Raw genomic sequence first — 9,461 nt, 5'->3', positions numbered from 1 at the left:
TTTAATATTCAAAAAAATACTCTGAGAAAGAGTCCACTGGGTTCATCCAACTGCCAAAGAGATCCGTGCCACAAAAAAAGTCTTTAGCTCCTAACTTTATCTATTCTGTAACTGAGTCTAATTTAGTCATTCCTTTATTTTTTTATTTTTAATTTATGGGATAAAACAAGCATTTCAATAACAGTATAATAAAAAAAAGAGATGGTTGCATATGAAACTAAAAATTTATTACATACAACTTACTTCTTTTAAATATATAATAAAGTTGTCAGGTAAATTTCAGTTTTTTTTTTCTTCTTCCCCCGCCCCAGTCATTCCTTTAAAGATGTACCCAATTGCTATTCCCCTAATTTTCTCTTGAAGAAATCTAATAAAGGAAAACCTCCTACCTCCTGAAGCTACCCATTCATTCTTTAAATATCTCTGTTTATTAAGAAATTTTCCATACATTGAGCTAAAATCTGCCTCTCTGCTCTCTCCATCCACTGTTCCTAGTCTTTACTGTAAAGGCCAAGAAGTACAATTTTAATCTCTTTTTCCATGGCATCCCACCAAACACCAAGAGTTATCAAATTACCTTTCAGTATTTACTTCTCTAGGCTAAACCCTGTTCTTTTAAGCAATGCTTGCATGGCATGGTGTACAATCCCCTCCCCAGCTTAAATGTCTTTAAACTGAACATGGTCCAGTTTACATTTTTTTTTTTAAACCCAGAACAACTACTGTCCATTCTTCATCACTCTCACTATACCCATGAGAGGGAGGACTGAAGTTCATACCAACCTTAAAATAACACTCAAGTTGGCACTCAAAAAGAAATTATTGAGTTCCACCTTAATGCATAGGACAACTAAAGAGTAAAAGTGAATGTAAACTCTCTCAACAGAAACATTCTAGCTAAGTAGGCACAGAGGAAGACAGTGGTCCCTGGAGGGCAGAACGAATCAGGCATGACTTCCAGGAGGAGAATTGTCTTGAAAGAGTGATTGGACAAGTAGCAGAAAAAATGGTTGGTTTCTTTGTCTAGCTTTTTATTCAAGAGAAGAACACACCCTTGCTTGAGTACCCTAGAGGCAGATGAAGAAGAAGTTAAGCATTTTGTGGTGTCAGAAAAAAACAAAGGAAAACTAACTGAGTCAGGAATCAAATCTGGACTCAAGCCTCTGATGCTCACCCATGTGACTTGGTGCAAGTTGTCCAAACTCCTTGGGCCAACATTTCCTCATCTGGGGAAAAGGGTGGCCAGGTGGTACAATGGATAGAGTGCTAGCCTGGGATCAGCAAGTCTCTGAGTTCAAAGCCAACCTCTGTGTTACCCTGGGCAAATCACTTAATCCCGTTTGCTTCAGTTTCCTCATCTATAAAATGAGCAGGAGAAGGAAATAGCAAACCACTTCATTATCTTTGCCAAACTATCATGATGACAGCAACAGCAACAAAAATTCCAAGCACCCAATGGGGTCACGAAGAGTTGGACACAACCGAAAATGACTGAACAGCAATGATCACAATAAAGGTGAGGGTGTTGGGTTAGATGGCCTCTGATGTCCTTTCCAGCTGGAGAGCTGTGGTCCTATGACCTGGTATCAAATTTCCTGTGTTACCGGCAGCTTCGCAAGTATGTCCACCCCTCAAACACCATGTCCAAACTCCCTCCGTCCTTCCCACTTTCTTCTCCAGAAATTTTCCTTTGTTTTACCCTACTCATTACAAAGCAGTATTGTCTATAAAATTATTAACATGAAATATTAACATTACAGATCGATTGCTACATGATGTAGATAGAAGTTGATATGAAAGTTTAGAGGAGAGAGAGATCCACCAGGACTGGAGTAATCAGGGATGGTTTCACACAGCAGATGAGTTTTGATTTGTACTTTGAAGGATGGAGTAGGGATTGAATAGATAGAGAGGAGAAGTATAAATTTGGAGTAGGAGAAGGAAAGAAAAAGTCAATAAGTCAAACCAGAGAAATCCCACATAGGTTGTGAATTAGAGGCTTGTTCAGTCATTTCATCATTAGGAGATCCTCAGGCTTTAACCTCCATGTATGCTTTTACCATCTTCCCCAGAGATTCCTATTCCTCCCTTCACAGTGTAGAAAAAAACCAATTTTGCCAAAATGAAAGTTCTGTGTGCAAGGCACATAAAGTCACATAATAGACAGAACCTTAGTGATTATTAAATCTGATTTCCTCTGTTTCACAGATAAGGAAATTGAGGATGAGATGAGAACAGCCTTCTAAATCCTTGGTCACTGTTTTTTCTACTATGTTACACAGTCCTCAACCAATATTTGCTGTTTGATGGGTTAATGTGAGTATGTGCCTTCAATAGGTGAGATAAACAAGAATTTGTCTCTGTTCAGAAGAAAATTTGACAAAGTTTGTGGAATCTGGAATTAAACTTTGGAGAAATACTGTAAATTTGTTTTATCCAAATCCACTCATCCATTTGGGAATCCCAGCTGTGGCTATACTTTTAATCATTCATAAGTTAAAAAGAAATAAAACTACCAAGCTTCTTGTCTGTTCTTAAAGATATTTCCAGAGGGTAAACTGGGGTGGCAACATAGTAATCATGCGCTCCTTATAAATTTTAATTATGCACTTTACATACATTTTACAAAATATAATTGACTATAGAATGATGCTCAGAATCAGCCTCAAAACTTCAGAATTTGCCACCGGTGTAAAACACATAGAAATTACTTACAGTCTTCTTTTTTTTCAACAAATTTAAGCCAGAAAGATATTTCTTTGCCTCTTCTAAGCTGGGCTACATCAAAATGGCTCAGGAAATGATGAATGCTCTAATTGCTATTGAAACAGGCCCAAGTCTTTGGAGGCCTATACTGTGTTCCTTTGCAGATTAATTTTAGTGACAGATCAGGATGAATATCCACAATCAAACACACCACAGACCTATTAGGATTCTGTCAGAAGGACTGATCGTAGAAGAAATCTTGCATCCGAGGAGTATGTTTCTATGCCAGGCACACTGATGACAGAGAATGGCGTGTAACTTGTGTGCTCATAAGATACAGAAAAACTATGGGCTGACTCAGATGTAAGGAGCATGATCCCATTGGGTCACCCCACTCCCCTTCTCAATAAACTCCAATGGCTCCCTATTACCTGCAGCAGCAAAGACAAAATGCTCTGTTTGGTATTGAAAGTCCTTTATAATCTTCTTATACCTTTCTCCCCAGCATGAGCTCTTCATACTCTGGCTGTTCCATGAAAAAGATGCTCCATCTCTCAGCTCTCGGAATTCTCTCTGGCTGTCCCCTACAACTGCAATGCTCTCTCGCCTCTGTTGAGACCATTGATCTTCCTAATTTCCTTTAACTTCTGACTAAAATCCTATCTAGGGCAGCTAGGTGGTGCAGTGGATAGAGTACCAGTGCAGGAGTCAGGAGGACCTGAGTTCAAATCTCACCTCAGACACTTGACACTCACTAGCTGTGTGACCTTGGGCAAGTCACTTAACCCCCATTGCCTCATCCTGGGTCATCTCCATATCTGGTCACTGGATTCAGATGGCTTTGGAGGAGAAGTGAGCCTGGTGACCTGCACAGCCCTCCCTCACTCAAAAAAAAAGTCAAGTGCAAGTCATGTCATCATTTATCTGATGGCATGGTCTTCTTCTTCAGCAACGAAGGACGAACACATTAAAATCCTCCCTTCAGTAAGCGTTCTCCAACCCCTTTCAATTTCAGTGCCTTCTATCTTTTGTTGACTAATTTCGCCAAATGCACTGTGCTTCATGTACATGTTTGCATGTTGTCTCCCCCATTAGACTATAAGCTCCTTGAAGGCAATAACTGTCTTTTGCCTCTTTTTGTATCCCCATCATCTACCACAGTGCCTGGCACACAGTTGATGTTTAATAAATATTAATTGATTGATTGATTGCCACTTGAAAGGACTAAAAACAGAAAATGGAGGGTGTTTACACACACTGGTTTCATTAAAAAAAAAAAAAAAGTACGTGCCCATTGCTACTAGGTGCAGAGAAGATTTGCTCAAAGACATCCAGCCAGTCAGTGGCAAAGTCTAGGTAGGCCTTCTAAATTTTAGCCTGATGTGCAGTGTTAACACTTTTCTCATCCTTACTAAATAGATAACCAAGTCGATAACCAATAGATATCTAAGTACCCAGAGGCTATAGATGGCAGGCTATTGAGAAATATTTGTTCTTGTTAACGATACTGATAGACCAATCAATCAAAATAGACCATAAAGTCTGCTATGTGTTATACACTGCACATTTCCTGTGGTACAGGAGCTTCTGGTCATTTGCATACCTGATACACAAGAAACAGTAAATGCATAGTCTGAGGTAGTTATTCACGTATGCCAAGACAAATAAATAGTAGGGCTACTAAGAGCTGAAAAACTCCAAAGGAGGGGAAGATTTCAGGTGTGTAAGAAAGGCTTCAGAGAGCATGCAGGACTTGACTAAGACTTAGAGGAGAACTAGTGAAGGGTACTTGACAGAGTCAAGAGATATGATTTCTGGTCAAGGCTTTGCTACTAACTCACTGTGCGACCTGGGTAAAGTCACTTTGTCTTTAAGGGACTCAGTTCACTCATCTATCATATTAGACAGTTAGCTAGATGAGCTCTAAGATTTCTTCCAGCTCTAACTATCAGGGATTCTATCATTCCATTGGCACAGGGGAAGAAGTTGGAATTAGGCGTGGTTGAGACGAGAGCAATAACTGGAATTTCTGTGCTTCAGTCTGACGATCTATAAAATGAGGAGATTTGATTACGGTTCTCCCTTGACCTTTGCCAGAGAGTTGTCCTGACTCTGTGAATGATTGGGCTTGGCCTTCATCCTAAGGGAGGATCCTTTACCATCCTTACAGAAGTAGAGCTTCAGTGACCCAAAGTTCTAGAGACTGATGGGAGGACCCTAGAGAACTGTGGGGGGAGAGCGCCAGCTGTGAGACCCTCAGCAACCTGTGTCACACATGAGTGCCATGGTGAAGACATTGCATTGCTGGGACTGTTCAGACTGCAGAGATCAGAGCCAGTGAACTTTGTCTCCTTTTACTGTCTTTTTCTTTGCTCTGGGTCTCAGGAGAGTATATCACTATCTCCCAAAACATTTCCATTTTGTAAGAATTTGCTTGTCTCTTTGTTTATTTTTGTCTTATAAAGTACTATGAAATCAGGAACCACCTTTGTCCTGTCTTTGTATCTTTACACATAACAGATGCTTAATAAATATGTATTGACTGATAGACATACTAAGTCATGGCATTACCAGCCTAGGTAGTACATCATTGTGCAGATATAGGAGAAAGGGAGAGAGAGAGAGAGAGAGAGAGAGAGAGAGAGAGAGAGAGAGAGAGAGAGACAGAGACAGAGACAGAGACAGAGAGAGACAGAGAGAGAGAGACAGAGAGAGAGAGAGACAACACAGGATTGGGCTCCAAGAAAAGGAAAAAATAGCTTTTATAATTGGAGTATATATTTTGCTAGAACAGTTTTCTCTGGCTGTGGGTTCAAGCCATAGAAAGAGAATTGTTGATTCATCTTGTGACTTCCCAGAGCAAAGAGAAGAGATGATTTACTACAGGTCACTTTTCTCTAGGCAATGAGTAAGAAGTTTGTCTAAGGGGCAGGCTGTAACTAGCTACGGGAAGAGGAAGCAGAATGTTGGCCACATTCCTCCATACTATTTCTTTTGCCTGGTTTGAAAAGAAAACTTCCCAGAGAGGAAGAACCAAAGCAGTAGATAGGAAGAATCGGTACCACCCATACAAGACAGGGAGAAGGTGGCAGATAAGAGGGAGTGAAAACTCTGTCTGTCCACCCAAACAACATGGAGCCACCCTACCTACCACTATTAGAATTAGATGACTGCTAACACCTGTTCAGTTCTCATGGTAAAATTCTATGAGAGTATCTTGTATGTCTAGTGCACATGTGTTATCTGTCTTCCAGGCTCTTCTCATATGCTACAACTCACTCCCATTCACCTAGGCTAATGCTCACTCCCATTTACCTTGGCTGCCTCCTGTCAGACACATGCCTAAACTAGCTACCTTCATAATCTGACAGTGTTTGACATATAGGTAAGTTTCAAAAGGATTGAAATCAGCCAACCAGGTCTTTATTTAAAGCTTATTAGGTTTAAAATACTGTGCTGGTTGCTATAGGAAATGTACTTCATAAGAAGATGTCTCTACTCAGGAGTTTAGAACCTAGTGAAGGCAGCAAGTCTAATGAATATGAAACAGTAGCAAACAACAAGAGTCTGTATTAATAAATAGTAAATTGTATGATGTAGGCCAAGAACTGGTGGGTCACGGTCCCCCTGCAAGGGCACACCAAGCCTTGCCTTTTGGCTCTGCCTTTTGTCCCAACAAGATAAAGAGTGCAAATGTTGAGCAGATGACTTTAAAGCATGTTGTCATAATTAATGAAATAAAAACTCATTTAAAAATATTCCTGAATCTATAAGAGCTTTCTGCCATCATTTCTTTTCTTTACCAACAGACACTAATTTTGTAATTGTTTTCATTCTGGCATCTACACAATTTTTCAATGTTAGAAGGAGGTTCAAAACCTCAGAAAGCTTGGGAACCACTGGTGTGTGTATGGGTGGGTGTGTGGGTATGGGGGGGAGAGAGAGAGAGAGAGAGAGAAGAGAAAAGAAGAGAAAGAATAGAAAAAGAGACAGAGAGAAAAGAGATAAAGAAGAGACACAGAGAGAGAAGAAAAGAGGAAAGAAAAAAGAGAGAGGGATGGGGAGGGGAAGGGGAGAAGGAGAGGGAGAGAAAGAATATATAGATACAGATATACAGGGTATATGTAGATAAGAGAAAGATTTCAAGTTCCCCATAGCTCTAAAAGTTCCCATATCAGCTCTCTAAAGGTCTAAATCCATTTCTATGCTCTAGGGGTCCTATGGAGTGCTGTACCACTATGACAGGCAACATGACAGCTGACAGAGAGCCAGAATCATATTCAGAGAGATTCGGGTTCAAATGCTCCTCCAGATGATGGCTTACAGTATGACCTGGGACAAACCCTTTAACGCTTCAGGACTTGTTTCCTCATCTACACTGCCTCCCCACCCATTTTATAATGAGAAAACAGAAGCCAAGAGAGGTTAAGGGACTCACCCCAAGTTGCACGACTGACATCTGAGGGAGGATTTTAACTCAAATCTTCCTAATGTCTCTTCAGACTCTGAATTTTGGATTCCATGAGCCTCCATGCAAGCAGTGGCACCTCAGGCCCTTCTCTAGAACCAGAAGACCCTTTCCAGCTCTCCCATCTATAATCCCATGAGCCTAACAAAACAACAAAACTAGTCCTTAGAGGTCATCTGCAACAGCTTCTGGTCATTTCGTCTGCCCTTCCTAGAGGTCATCAAATGCAATCGCCTTATTTTACAGATGAATACTCCTGTGGTACAGTGGAAGGGGAACTGGATTTGGAGTCAGGAGACATGGGTTCAAATCTTGCCACTTACTGCTGATGTGACCTTGGACAAATCACCTTGCCTCTCTGGGCCTCAGTTTCCTCATTTGTACAATGAACAAATTGTTGGATGACCTCTGAGATCTCTTCCAAGATGTATGATATTATGAATTCTGGGCAAATCCTTCCTTCCACTGGCAGCCTTTCCCAGCCCTGCTTTACCACCACTACCCCGCCCTCTCCCAGACTCTACTTTCTGTGATGAATTTCCATTTATACTGTATATAACTTATACATACATAGTTATTACATTAGAAAGTTGGCTTTCTGAGAGTATAGATCACATTTTTTGCCTTTCTTTGTATCCCCACAACTTAGCCCAGCGCCTGTTTTGTGACTCTTGTTCAGTCATTTCAGTCCTGCCTGACTCTTCATGATTCCATTTGGGGTTTTCTTGGCAAAGATATTGGCATGGTTTGCCATTTCCTTCTCCAGTTCACTTTACAGATGAGGAAACTGAGGCAAGAGGTTAAGTGACTTGCCCAGGTTCACACAGCTAGCAAATGTCTGAGGCCAGATTGGCTTTTCTTGACTCCAGATCTAGTGCTCTATCCAATGGGTCACTTGACTGATAGAAATGGGGAGGGATACTTGAAAAGGGACAAACCAGGTAAGGGTAGTCCTTAGAAGCAACCCCTAATTCCACCCAACATGACAACAGTAAGTCCTTCAAAAGGATTTCATCTCCCTGAGCTGAGGAGGAAGCTTAATGAAATTAAGAGCCTGGTAGATACGGATCTCTTTTCCCTTCACTACCTTGTTGCCTTCAGAGCCTGGCACACAATAATCGTAGCTAGCATTTATATAGCATTTTGGTTTTATATATATATGTATACATATATATGTGTGTGTGTGTGTATACACATATATACATATACATATATATACATACATACATATATACACATATATACATATATACACATATTTATATAAATATACACACATACACACACACACACACACACACACACACACACACACACACATATATATATATAAAATCTCTTTTGATCCCTGCAACAACCTTGTGAGGTAGATGGTGTTATTATCCCTGTTTCACAGATAAGGAAAGTGAGGCAGAGACAGTGTGTGATCTGCCCAGAGTCATAAAGCTAGAAAGGGTATAAGGTACAATTAATTGAACTCAAACTCTCCTGTCTTGGAGTCCAAATTTCCATACAACATGTTACCTAATGGCCTGTAAACACTTAACAAAAGCTTTAAGCTGGCTACCTGACTACTTCCCAATACCTCTCAGGCTCACTGCTCCTTCCTTGACCTCTGCTGCCCTCTCTTTGGTGGTAGGAACAATCACTTCCTTGCAGGTATTCCCTTGTCAAGGTGCCATCATCTTCCTGGTTTGGTTTTGTGGAACTTCCTCATGCCCTTTAGAGATTTTTCCCAGTAGGTTTTTGTTCTTTTTATACAGCCTCCTTCATAAAGCTTCACACTCCAGTGCAGTTAAATCAATGTCTCCTGGATGTAGGGCCTCAGGACTGCTCTCTTCCTGGCCAGCCCTGGCCCCTGCTGAGCACAGGTGTGTGATCAGGCCCCAGACCTTCAGAGAAGGAGCCCTCCAGAATGTGCCCTGCCCTGGCTGCCTGTCATAAGTACCGGATGAAAGCAGCAAAGGGCTTGGAGGGGGGTAGTTCTGGAGGGTTCTTGAAACTGATTTATAAGAGTCCAATACTCATAAGCTACTTATTCTTTAAGATCATGCCAGATGGATTTGTTTGAAGGGAAGAGAGATCCTTACTTACTGGGCTCTTAACTTCATTAAGCTTCCTCCTCAGCTCAGGGAGATAAAATCATTTTGAAGAACTGACTGCTGTTGTGTTGGGGGGTTTGAAGAGTTGCTTCTAAAGACTGGCCTTACCTTGCTTGTCCCCTTTAAAGCCACCCTTCCCACTTCTGTCAGCCAGGTGGTCCAGTGGATAGACCCCTGGACCTGGA

This window comes from Notamacropus eugenii, chromosome 1 (assembly GCF_028372415.1).
Source record: "Notamacropus eugenii isolate mMacEug1 chromosome 1, mMacEug1.pri_v2, whole genome shotgun sequence".
Lineage (NCBI taxonomy): Eukaryota > Metazoa > Chordata > Mammalia > Diprotodontia > Macropodidae > Notamacropus > Notamacropus eugenii.
The sequence above is the reverse complement of the archived record's forward strand: the minus strand, read 5'-3'. Positions refer to the sequence as shown.